Below are 15,295 nucleotides of genomic sequence, written 5' to 3'. Positions count from 1 at the left end.
TGTAGATATTTCCATGTTTATAGAGATGGTGGTGTAGATATTTCCATGTTTGTACAGATCACGGTGTAGATATTTCCTTGTTTATACAAATAGCGGTGTAGTTATTTCCATGTTTATACAGATAGCGGTGTAGATCTTTCCATGTTTATGCAGATGGCTGTGTAGATATTTCCATGTTTATACAGATGACTTTCTAGATATTTCCATGTTTATACAGATGGCGGTGTAGATATTTCGATGTTTATACAGATAGCTGTGTATTTCCATGTTTATACAGATAGCGGTGTAGATACTTCCATGTTTATACAGATCGCGGTGTAGATATTTCCATGTTTATACAGATCGCGGTGTAGATATTTCCATGTTTATACAGATAGCGGTGTAGATATTTCCATGTTTTTACAGATATCGGTGTAGATATTTCCATGTTTACACAGATTGCGTTGTAGATATTTCCATCTTTCTACAGATGACATTGTAGATTTTTCCATGTTTATACAGATGGCGGTGTAGATATTTCCATGTTTGTATAGATGGTGGTGAAGGTGTTACCATGTTTATACGGATAGCGGAGTAGATATTTCCATGTTTATACAGATCGTGGTGAAAATATTTCCATGTTTATACAGATTGCGGTGTAGATATTTCCATGTTTATACAGATCGCGGTGTAGATATTTTGATGTTTATAGAGATAGCAGTGGAGATATTTCCATGTTTATACAGATAGCGGTGTAGATATTTCCATGTTTATACAGATAGCGGTTTATATATTTCCATGTTTATACAGATCGTGGTGTAGATATTTCCATGTTTATACAGATACCGGTGTAGAGATTTCCATCATTATACAGACCGCAGTGTAGATATTTCCATGTTTATACAGATAGCAGTGTAGATATTTCCATGTTTGTACAGATGGCGGTGCTGATGTTTCCATCTATACACAGATTGCCGTGTAGGTATTTCCGTGTGTATACAGATGACATTGTAGATATTTCCATGTTTATACAGATGGTGGTGTAGATATTTCCATGTTTACGCAGATGACTGTATAGGTATTTCCATGTTTATACAGATGGCGGTGTAGATATTTCCATGTTTTTAGAGATAGCGGTGTAGATATTTCCATATTTATACAGAAAACGGTGTAGAAATTTCCATGTTTATACAGATAGCGGTGTAAATATTTGCATGTTTATACAGATCACGGTGTAGATATTTCCATGTTTATAGAGATAGCGGTGTAGATATTTCCATGTTTATACAGATAGCGGTGTACGTATTTCCATGTTTATACAGACCGCGGTGTAGATATTTCCATGTTTATACAGATAGCGATGCAGATATTTCCATGTTTGTACAGATGGCGGTGTTGATATGTCCATCTATGCACAGATGACCGTGTAGAGATTTCCATGTTTATACAGATGGCGGCACAGATATTTCCATGGATATGTAGATGGCGGTGTAGATATTTCCATGTTTATACAGATAGCGTTGTAGTTATTTCCATGTTTATATAGATAGCAGTGTAGATATTTCCATGTATATACACATGGCTGTGTAGATATTTCCATGTTTATACAGATGGCGGTGTAGATATTTCCATGTTTATACAGATGACTTTCTAGATATTTCCATGTTTATACAGATGGCGGTGTAGATATTTCCATGTTTATAGAGATAGCTGTGTATTTCCATGTTTATACAGATAGCGGTGTAGATACTTCCATGTTTATACAGATCGCGGTGTAGATATTTCCATGTTTACACAGATCGCGGTGTAGATATTTCCACGTTTATACAGATAGCGGTGTAGATATTTCCATGTTTTTACAGATATCGGTGTAGATATTTCCATGTTTACACAGATTGCGGTGTAGATATTTCCATCTTTCTACAGATGACATTGTAGATATTCCCATGTTTATACAGATGGCAGTGTAGATATTTCCATGTTTATATAGATGGTGGTGTAGGTATTACCATGTGTATACAGATGGCATTGTAGATATTTCCATGTTTATACAGATGGTGGTGTAGATATTTCCATGTTTACGCAGATGTCTGTATAGGTATTTCCATGTTTATACAGATGGCGGTGTAGATATTTCCATGTTTATAGAGATAGCGGTGTAGATATTTCCATATTTATACAGATAACGTTGTAGAAATTTCCATGTTTATACAGATAGCGGTGTAAATATTTCCATGTTTATACAGATCACGGTGTAGATATTTTCATGTTTATAGAGATAGCGGTGTAGATATTTCCATGTTTATACAGATAGCGGTGTACGTATTTCCATGTTTATACAGACCGCGGTGTAGATATTTCCATGTTTATACAGATAGCGATGCAGATATTTCCATGTTTTTACAGATGACGGTGTTGATATTTCCACCTATACACAGATGACCGTGTAGAGATTTCCATGTATATACAGATGGCGGCACAGATATTTCCATGGATATATAGATGGCGGTGTAGATATTTCCATGTTTATACAGATAGTGATGTAGTTATTTCCATGTTTATATAGATAGCTGTGTAGATATTTCCATGTATATACACATGGCTGTGTAGATATTTCCATGTTTATACAGATGGCGGTGTAGATATTTCCATGTTTATACAGATAACTTTGTAAGTATTTCCATGTTTATACAGATGGCGGTGTAGATATTTCGATGTTTATAGAGATAGCAGTGGAGATATTTCCATGTTTATACAGATAGCGGTGTAGATATTTCCATGTTTATACAGATAGGGGTGTAAATATTTCCATGTTTATACAGATCACAGTGTAGATATATCCATGTTTATAGAGATAGCGGTGTAGATATTTCCATGTTTATACAGATAGCGGTGTAGATATTTCCATGTTTATACAGACCGCGTGGCAGATATTTCCATGTTCATACAGATAGCGGTGCATATATTTCCATGTTTGTACAGATGGCTGTGTTGATATTTCCATCTACACACAGATGACCGTGTAGGTATTTCCATGTTTATACAGTTGGCGGCGCAGATATTTCCATGGATATGTAGATGGCGGTGTAGATATTTCCATGTTTATACAGATAGCGGTGTAGTTATTTCCAAGTTTATATAGATAGCGTTGTAGTTATTTCCATGTATGTACACATGGCTGTGTAGATATTTCCATGTTTATACAGATGGCTGTGTAGATATTTCCATGTTTATACAGATAACTTTGTAAGTATTTCCATGTTCATACAGATGGCGGTGTAGATATTTCGATGTTTATAGAGATAGCAGTGGAGATATTTCCATGTTTATACAGATAGCGGTGTAGATATTTCCATGTTTATACAGATCGAGGTGTAGATATTTTCATGTTTATAGAGATGGCGGTGTAGATATTTCCATGTTCATAGAGATAGCGGTGTTGATTTTTCCATGTTTATAGAGATAGCGCTGTTGATATTTCCATGTTTATAAAGAAAGGGGTGTAGATATTTCCATGTTTATAGAGATGGCGGTGTAGATATTTCCATGTTTGTACAGATCACGGTGTAGATATTTCCTTGTTTATACAAATAGCGGTGTAGTTATTTCCATGTTTATACAGATAGCGGTGTAGATCTTTCCATGTATATACAGATGGCTGTGTAGATATTTCCATGTTTATGCAGATGGCTGTGTAGATATTTCCATGTTTATACAGATGACTTTCTAGATATTTCCATGTTTATACAGATGTCGGTGTAGATATTTCCATGTTTATAGAGATAGCTGTGTATTTCCATGTTTATACAGATAGCGGTGTAGATACTTCCATGTTTATACAGATCGCGGTGTAGATATTTCCATGTTTATACAGATCGCGGTGTAGATATTTCCATGTTTATACAGATAGCGGTGTAGATATTTCCATGTTTTTACAGATATCGGTGTAGATATTTCCATGTTTACACAGATTGCTGTGTAGATATTTCCATCTTTCTACAGATGACATTGTAGATTTTTCCATGTTTATACAGATGGCGGTGTAGATTTTTCCATGTTTATATAGATGGTGGTGAAGGTGTTACCATGTTTATACAGATAGCGGTGTAGATATTTCCATGTTTATACAGATCGTGCTGAAAATATTTCCATGTTTATACAGATTGCGGTGTAGATATTTCCAAGTTTATACAGATCGCGGTGTAGATATTTTGATGTTTATAGAGATAGCAGTGGAGATATTTCCATGTTTATACAGATAGCGGTGTAGGTATTTCCATGTTTTTACAGATAGCGGTGTATATATTTCCATGTTTATACAGATCGTGGTGTAGATATTTCCATGTTTATACAGATACCGGTGTAGAGATTTCCATCATTATACAGACCGCAGTGTACATATTTCCATGTTTATACAGATAGCAGTGTAGATATTTCCATATTTGTACAGATGGCGGTGCTGATGTTTCCATCTATACACAGATTGCCGTGTAGGTATTTCCGTGTGTATACAGATGACATTGTAGATATTTCCCTGTTTATACAGATGGTGGTGTAGATATTTCCATGTTTACGCAGATGACTGTATAGGTATTTCCATGTTTATACAGATGGCGGTGTAGATATTTCCATGTTTTTAGAGATAGCGGTGTAGATATTTCCATATTTATACATTAAACGGTGTAGAAATTTCCATGTTTATACAGATAGCGGTGTAAATATTTGCATGTTTATACAGATCACGGTGTAGATATTTCCATGTTCATAGAGATAGCGGTGTTGATTTTTCCATGTTTATAGTGATATCGCTGTTGATATTTCCATTTTTATACAGATAGCGTTGTAGATCTTTCCATGTATATACAGATGGCTGTGTAGTTATTTCCATGTTTATACAGATGGCTGTGTAGATATTTCCATGTTTATACAGATGACTTTCTAGATATTTCCATGTTTATACAGATGGCGGTGTAGATATTCCCATGTTTATCGAGATAGCTGTGTATTTCCATGTTTATACAGATAGCGGTGTAGATACTTCCATGTTTATACAGATCGCGGTGTAGATATTTCCATGTTTATGCAGATCGCGGTGTAGATATTTCCATGTTTTACAGATAGCGGTGTAGATATTTCCATGTTTTTACAGATATCGGTGTAGATATTTCCATGTTTACACAGATTGCGGTGTAGATATTTCCATCTTTCTACGGAAGACATTGTAGATATTTCCAAGTTTATACAGAGGGCGGTGTAGATATTTCCATGTTTATACAGATAGCGGTGTAAATATTTCCATGTTTATACAGATGACGGTGAAGATATTTCCATGTTTATAGAGATAGCGGTGTAGATATTTCCATGTTTATACAGATAGCGATGTAGATACTTCCATGTTTATACAGACCGCGGTGTAGATATTTCCATGTTCATACAGATAGCGGTGCAGATATTTCCATGTTTGTATAGATGGCGGTGTTGATATTTCCATCTACACACAGATGACCGTGTAGATATTTCCTTGTGTATACAGATGGCGGCACAGATATTTCCAAGGATATGTAGATGGCGGTGTAGATATTTCCATGTTTATATAGATAGCGGTGTTGTTTTTTCCATGTTTATATAGATAGCAGTGTAGATATTTCCATGTATGTACACATGGCTGTGTAGATATTTCCATGTTTATACAGATGACTGTGTAGATATTTCGATGTTTATTGAGATAGCAGTGGAGATATTTCCATGTTTATACAGATAGCGGTGTAGATATTTCCATGTTTATACAGATGGCGGTGTAGATATTTCCATGTTTATATAGATGGTGGTGTAGGTATTACCATGTTTATACAGATAGCGGTGTAGATATTTCCATGTTTATACAGATCGTGGTGAAAATATTTCCATGTTTATACAGATCTTGGTGTAGATATTTCGATGTTTATAGAGATAGCAGTGGAGATATTTCCATGTTTATACAGATAGCGGTGTAGATATTTCCATGTTTATACAGATAGCGGTGTATATATTTCCATGTTTATACAGATCGTGGTGTAGATACTTCCATGTTTATACAGATACCGGTGTAGATATTTCCATGATTATACAGACCGCAGTGTACATATTTCCATGTTTATACAGATAGCAGTGTAGATATTTCCATGTTTGTACAGATGGCGGTGCTGATGTTTCCATCTATACACACATTGCCGTGTAGGTATTTCCATGTGTATACAGATGGCATTGTAGATATTTCCATGTTTATACAGATGGTGGTGTAGATATTTCCATGTTTACACAGATGACTGTATAGGTATTTCCATGTTTATACAGATGGCGGTGTAGATATTTCCATGTTTATAGAGATAGCGGTGTAGATATTTCCATATTTATACAGATAACGGTGTAGAAATTTCCATGTTTATACAGATAGCGGTGTAAATATTTCCGTGTTTATACAGATCACGGTGTAGATATTTCCATGTTTATAGAGATAGCGGTGTAGATATTTCCATGTTTATACAGATAGCGGTGTACGTATTTCCAGGTTTATACAGACCGCGGTGTAGATATTTCCATGTTTATACAGATAGCGATGCAGATATTTCCATGTTTGTACAGATGGCGGTGTTGATATTTCCATCTATACACAGATGACCGTGTAGAGATTTCCATGTTTATACAGATGGCAGCGCAGATATTTCCACGGATATGTAGATGGCGGTGTAGATATTTCCATGTTTATACAGATAGCGGTGTAGTTATTTCCATGTTTATATAGATAGCGGTGTAGATATTTCCATGTATATACACAAGGCTGTGTAGATACTTCCATGTTTATACAGATGGCGGTGTAGATATTTCCATGTTTATACAGATAACTTTGTAAGTATTTCCATGTTTATACAGATGGCGGTGTAGATATTTCGATGTTTATAGAGATAGCAGTGGATATATTTCCATGTTTATACAGATAGCGGTGTAGATATTTCCATGTTTATACAGATCGTGGTGTAGATATTTCCATGTTTATAGAGATGGCGGTGTAGATATTTCCATGTTCATAGAGATAGCGGTGTTGATTTTTCCATGTCTATAGAGATATCGCTGTTGATATTTCCATGTTTATACAGAGAGCGGTGTAGATCTTTCCATGTATATACAGATGGCTATGTAGATATTTCCATGTTTATACAGATGGCTGTGTAGATATTTCCATGTTTATACAGATGACTTTCTAGATATTTCCATGTTTATACAGATGGCGGTGTAGATATTTCCATGTTTATAGAGATAGCTGTGTATTTCCATGTTTATACAGATAGCGGTGTAGATACTTCCATGTTTATACAGATCGCGGTGTAGATATTTCCATGTTTATACAGATCGCGGTGTAGATTTTTCCATGTTTATACAGATAGCGGTGTAGATATTTCCATGTTTTTACAGATATCGGTGTAGATATTTCCATGTTTACACAGATTGCGGTGTAGATATTTCCATCTTTCTACAGATGACATTGTAGATATTTCCATGTTTATACAGATGGAGGTGTAGATATTTCCATGTTTATATAGATGGTGGTGTAGGTATTACCATGTTTATACAGATAGCGGTGTAGATATTTCCATGTTTATACAGATCGTGGTGAAAATATTTCCATGTTTATACAGATTGCGGTGTAGATATTTCCATGTTTATACAGATCGCGGTGTAAATATTTCGATGTTTATAGAGATAGCAGTGGAGATATTTACATGTTTATACAGATAGCAGTGTATATATTTCCATGTTTATACAGATCGTGGTGTAGATATTTCCATGTTTATACAGACACCGGTGTAGATATTTCCATGATTATACAGACCGCAGTGTACATATTTCCATGTTTATAGAGATAGCAGTGTAGATATTTCCATGTTTGTACAGATGGCGGTGCTGATGTTTCCATCTATACACAGATTGCCGTGTAGGTATTTCTATGTGTATACAGATGGCATTGTAGATATTTCCATGTTTATACAGATGGTTGTGTAGATATTTCCATGTTTACACAGATGACTGTATAGGTATTTCCATGTTTATACAGATGGCGGTGTAGATATTTCCATGTTTATAGAGATAGCGGTGTAGATATTTCCATATTTATACAGATAACGGTGTAGAAATTTCCATGTTTACAGATAGCGGAGTAAATATTTCCATGTTTATACAGATCACGGTGTAGATATTTCCATGTTTATAGAGATAGCGGTGTAGATATTTCCATGTTTATACAGACAGCGGTGAACGTACTTCCATGTTTATACAGACTCCGGTGTAGATATTTCCATGTTACACAGATAGCGATGCAGATATTTCCAAGTTTGTACAGATGGCGGTGTTGATATTTCCATCTATGCACAGATGACCGTGTAGAGATTTCCATGTTTATACAGATGGCGGCGCAGATATTTCCATGGATATGTAGATGGCGGTGTAGATATTTCCATGTTTATACAGATAGCGGTGTAGTTATTTCCATGTTTATATAGATAGCGGTGTAGATATTCCCATGTATATACACATGGCTGTGTAGATATTTCCATGTTTATACAGATGGCGGTGTAGATATTTCCATGTTTATACAGATAACTTTGTAAGTATTTCCATGTTTATACAGATGGCGGTGTAGATATTTCGATGTTTATAGAGATAGCAGTGGAGATATTTCCATGTTTATACAGATAGCGGTGTAGATATTTCCATGTTTATACAGATAGCGGTGTACATATTTCCTTGTTTATACAGATCACGGAGTAGATATTTCCATGTTTATAGAGATAGCGGTGTAGATATTTCCATGTTTATACAGATACCGATGTAGATATTTCCATGTTTATACAGACGGCGGTGTAGATATTTCCATGTTCGTACAGATAGCGGTGCAGATATTTCCATGTTTGTACAGATGGCGGTGTTGATATTTCCATCTACACACAGATGACCGTGTAGATATTTCCATGTTTATACAGATAGCGGTGTACATATTTCCATGTTTATACAGATCACGGTGTAGATATTTCCATGTTTATAGAGATAGCGGTGTAGATATTTCCATGTTTATACAGATAGCGATGTAGATATTTCCATGTTTATACAGATAGCGGTGTAGATCTTTCCATGTATATACAGATGGCTGTGTAGATATTTCCATGTTTATGCAGATGGCTGTGTACATATTTCCATGTTTATACAGATGACTTTCTAGATATTTCCATGTTTATACAGATGGCGGTGTAGATATTTCCATGTTTATAGAGATAGCTGTGTATTTCCATGTTTATACAGATAGCGGTGTAGATACTTCCATGTTTATACAGATCGCGGTGTAGATATTTCCATGTTTATACAGATCGCGGTGTAGATATTTCCATGTTTACACAGATATCGGTGTAGATATTTCCATGTTTACACAGATTGCGGTGTAGATATTTCCATCTTTCTACAGATGACATTGTAGATTTTTCCATGTTTATACAGATGGCGGTGTAGATATTTCCATGTTTATATAGATGGTGGTGTAGGTATTACCATGTTTATACAGATAGCGGTGTAGATATTTCCATGTTTACACAGATAGCAGTGTATATATTTCCATGTTTATGCAGATCGTGGTGTAGATATTTCCATGTTTATACAGACACCAGTGTAGAGATTTCCATGATTATACAGACAGCAGTGTACATATTTCCATGTTTATACAGATAGCAGTGTAGATATTTCCATGTTTGTACAGATGGCGGTGCTGATGTTTCCATCTATACACAGATTGCCGTGTAGGTATTTCCGTGTGTATACAGATGACATTGTAGATATTTCCATGTTTATACAGATGGTGGTGTAGATATTTCCATGTTTACGCAGATGACTGTATAGGTATTTCCATGTTTATACAGATGGCGGTGTAGATATTTCCATGTTTATAGAGATAGCGGTGTAGATATTTCCATGTTTATACCGATAGCGGTGGAGGTATTTCCATGTTTATACAGACCGCGGTGCAGATATTTCCATGTTCATACAGGTAGCGGTGCAGATATTTCCATGTTTGTACAGATGGCAGTGTTGATATTTCCATCTACACACAGATGACCGTGTAGATATTTCCATGTTTATACAGATGGCTGTGTAGATATTTCCATGTTTATACAGATAACTTTGTAAGTATTTCCATGTTTATACAGATGGCGGTGTAGATATTTCAATGTTTATAGAGATAGCAGTGGAGATATTTCCATGTTTATACAGATAGTGGTGTAGATATTTCCATGTTTATACAGATCGTGGTGTAGATATTTCCATGTTTATAGAGATCGCGGTGTAGATATTTCCTTGTTCATAGAGATAGCGGTGTTGATTTTTCCATGTTTATAGAGATAGCGCTGTTGATATTTCCATGTTTATACAGAAAGGGGTGTAGATATTTCCATGTTTATAGAGATGGCGGTGTAGATATTTCCATGTTTATACAGATATCGGTGTAGATATTTCCTTGTTTATACAAATAGCGGTGTAGTTATTTCCATGTTTATACAGACAGCGGTGTAGACCTTTCCATGTATATACAGATGGCTGTGTAGATATTTCCATGTTTATACAGATGGCTTTGTAGATATTTCCATGTTTATACAGATGACTTTCTAGATATTTCCATGTTTATACAGATGGCGGTGTAGATATTTCCATGTTTATAGAGATAGCTGTGTATTTCCATGTTTATACAGATAGCGGTGTAGATACTTCCCTGTTTATACAGATCGCGGTGTAGATATTTCCATGTTTATACAGATTGCGGTGTAGATATTTCCATGTTTATACAGATAGCGGTGTAGATATTTCCATGTTTTTACAGATATCGGTGTAGATATTTCCATGTTTACACAGATTGCGGTGTAGATATTTCCAACTTTCTACAGATGACATTGTAGATATTTCCATGTTTATACAGATAGCGGTGAACATATTTCCATGTTTATACAGACCGCGGTGTAGATATTTCCATGTTTATACAGAAAGCGATGCAGATATTTCCATGTTTGTACAGCTGGCGGTGTTGATATTTCCATCTATACAGAGATGACCATGTAGAGATTTCCATGTTTATACAGATGGCGGCACAGATATTTCCATGGATATGTAGATGGTGCTGTAGATATTTCCATGTTTTTACAGATAGCGGTGTAGTTATTTCCATGTTTATATAGATAGCGGTGTAGATATTTCCATGTATATACACATGGCTGTGTAGATACTTCCATGTTTATACAGATGGCGGTGTAGATATTTCCATGTTTATACAGATAACTTTGTAAGTATTTCCATGTTTATACAGATGGCGGTGTAGATATTTCGTTGTTTATAGAGATAGCAGGGGAGATATTTCCATGTTTATACAGATAGCGGTGTAGATATTTCCATGCTTATACAGATCGTGGTGTAGATATTTCCATGTTTATAGAGATAGCGGTGTAGATATTTCCATATTTATACAGATAACGGTGTAGAAATTTCCATGTTTATACAGATAGCGGTGTAAATATTTCCATGTTTATACAGATCACGGTGTAGATATTTCCATGTTTATAGAGATAGCGGTGTAGATATTTCCATGTTTATACAGATAGCGGTGAACGTATTTCCATGTTCATACAGTCCGCGGTGTAGATATTTCCATGTTCTACAGATAGCGATGCAGATATTTCCATTTTGGACAGATGGCGGTGTTGATATTGCCATCTATGCACAGATGACCGTGTAGAGATTTCCATGTTTATACAGATGGCAGCGCAGATATTTCCATGGATATGTAGATGGCGGTGTAGATATTTCCATGTTTATACAGATAGCGGTGTATTTATTTCCAAGTTTATATAGATAGCGGTGTAGATATTTCCATGTATATACACATGGCTGTGTAGATATTTCCATGTTTTTACAGATGGCGGTGTAGATATTTCCATGTTTATACAGATAACTTTGTAAGTATTTCCATGTTTATACAGATGGCGGTGTAGATATTTCGATGTTTATAGAGATAGCAGTGGAGGTATTTCCATGTTTATACAGATAGCGGTGTAGATATTTCCATGTTTATACAGATAGCGGTGTAAATATTTCCATGTTTATACAGATCACGGTGTAGATATTTCCATGTTTATAGAGATGGCGGTGTAGATATTTCCATGTTCATAGAGATAGCGGTGTTGATTTCTCCATGTTTATAGAGATAGCGCTGTTGATATTTCCATGTTTATACAGAAAGGGGTGTAGATATTTCCATGTTTATAGAGATGGCGGTGTAGATATTTCCATGTTTATACAGATCACGGTGTAGATATTTCCTTGTTTATACAAATAGCGGTGTAGTTATTTCCATGTTTATACAGATAGCGGTGTAGATCTTTCCATGTATATACAGATGGCTGTGTAGATATTTTCATGTTTATACAGATGGCTGTGTAGATATTTCCATGTTTATACAGATGACTGTGTAGATAATTCCATGTTTATAAAGATGACGTTCTAGATATTTCCATGTTTATACAGATGGCGGTGTAGATATTTCCATGTTTATAGAGATAGCTGTGTATTTCCATGTTTATACAGATAGCGGTGTGGATACTTCCATGTTTATACAGATCACGGTGTAGATATTTCCATGTTTATACAGATCGCGGTGTAGATATTTCCATGTTTATACAGATAGCGGTGTAGATATTTCCATGTTTTTACAGATATCGGTGTAGATATTTCCATGTTTACACAGATTGCGGTGTAGATATTTCCATCTTTCTACAGATGACAATGTAGATATTTCCATGTTTATACAGATGGCTGTGTAGATATTTCCATGTTTATATAGATGGTGGTGTAGGTATTACCATGTTTATACAGATAGCGGTGTAGATATTTCCATGTTTATACAGATCGTGGTGAAAATATTTCCATGTTTATACAGATTGCGGTGTAGATATTTCCATGTTTATACAGATCGCGGTGTAGATAATTCGATGTTTATAGAGATAGCAGTGGAGATATTTCCATGTTTATACAGATAGCGGTGTAGTTATTTCCATGTTTATATAGATAGCGGTGTAGATATTTCCATGTATATACACATGGCTGTGTAGATATTTCCATGTTTATACAGATGGCTGTGTAGATATTTCCATGTTTGTACAGATAACTTTGTAAGTATTTCCATGTTTATACAGATGGCGGTGTAGATATTCCGATGTTTATAGAGATAGCAGTGGAGATATTTCCATGTTTATACAGATAGCAGTGTAGATATTTCCATGTTTATAGAGATCGTGTTGTAGATATTTCCATGTTTATAGAGATGGCGGTGTAGATATTTCCATGTTCATAGAGATAGCGGTGTTGATTTTTCCATGTTTATAGAGATAGCGCTGTTGATATTTCCATGTTTATACAGAAAGGGGTGTAGATATTTCCATGTTTATAGAGATGGCGGTGTAGATATTTCCATGTTTATACAGATCACGGTGTAGATATTTCCTTGTTTATACAAATAGCGGTGTAGTTATTTCCATGTTTATACAGATAGCGGTGTAGATCTTTCCATGTATATACAGATGGCTGTGTAGATATTTCCATGTTTATATAGATGGCTGTGTAGATATTTCCATGTTTATACGATGACTTTCTAGATATTTCCATGTTTATACAGATGGCGGTGTAGATATTTCCATGTTTGTAGAGATAGCTGTGTATTTCCATGTTTATACAGATAGCGGTGTAGATACTTCCATGTTTATACAGATCGCGGTGTAGATATTTCCATGTTTATACAGATCGCGGTGTAGATATTTCCATGTTTATACAGATAGCGGTGTAGATATTTCCATGTTTTTACAGATATCGGTGTAGATATTTCCATGTTTACACAGATTGCGGTGTATATATTTCCATCTTTCTTCAGATGACATTGTAGATATTTCCATGTTTATACAGATGGCGGTGTAGATATTTCCATGTTTATTCAGATCGTGGTGTAGATATTTCCATGTTTATACAGATACTGGCGTAGATATTTCCATGATTATACAGACCGCAGTGTACATATTTCCATGTTTATAGAGATAGCAGTGTAGATATTTCCATGTTTGTACAGATGGCGGTGCTGATGTTTGCATCTATACACAGAATGCCGTGTACGTATTTCCGTTTGTATACAGATGGCATTGTAGATATTTCCATGTTTATACAGATGGTGGTGTAGATATTTCCATGTTTACACAGATGACTGTATAGTTATATCCATGTTTATACAGATGGCGGTGTAGATATTTCCATGTTTATAGAGATAGCGGTGTAGATATTTACATATTTATACAGAAAACGGTGTAGAAATTTCCATGTTTATACAGATAGCGGTGTAAATATTTCCATATTTATACAGATCACGGTGTAGATATTTCCATGTTTATAAAGATAGCGGTGAAGATATTTCCATGTTTATACAGATAGCGGTGTACGTATTTCCATGTTTATACAGACCGCGGTGTAGATATTTCCATGTTTATACAGATAGCGATGCAGATATTTCCATGTTTGTACAGATGGCGGTGTTGATATTTCCATCTATACACAGATGACCGCGTAGAGATTTCCATGTTTATACAGATGGCGGCGCAGATATTTCCATGGATATGCAGATGGCGGTGTAGATATTTCCATGTTTACAGAGATAGTGGTGTAGTTATTTCCATGTTTATATAGATAGCGGTGTAGATATTTCCATGTATATACACATGGCTGTGTAGATATTTCCATGTTTATACAGATGGCGGTGTAGATATTTGCATGTTTATACAGATAACTTTGTAAGTATTTCCATGTTTATACAGATGGCGGTGTAGATATTTCGATGATTATAGAGATAACAGTGGAGATATTTCCATGTTTATATAGATAGCGGTGTAGATATTTCCATGTTTATACAGATAGCGGTGTAAATATTTCCATGTTTATACAGATCACAGTGTAGAAATATCCATGTTTATAGAGATAGCGGTGTAGATATTTCCATGTTTATACAGATAGCGGTGTAGATATTTCCATGTTTATATAGGCCGCGGTGCAGATATTTCCGTGTTCATACAGATAGCGGTGCAGATATTTCCATGTTTGTACAGATGGCTGTGTTGATATTTCCATCTACACACAGATGACCGTGTAGATATTTCCTTGTTTATACAGTTGGCGGCGCAGATATTTCCATGGTTATGTAGATGGCGGTGTAGATATT

This window comes from Pan troglodytes, chromosome 10, assembly GCF_028858775.2.
Source record: "Pan troglodytes isolate AG18354 chromosome 10, NHGRI_mPanTro3-v2.0_pri, whole genome shotgun sequence".
In the NCBI taxonomy this organism is placed as follows: Eukaryota; Metazoa; Chordata; class Mammalia; order Primates; family Hominidae; genus Pan; species Pan troglodytes.
This window is presented reverse-complemented; position numbering follows the sequence as displayed.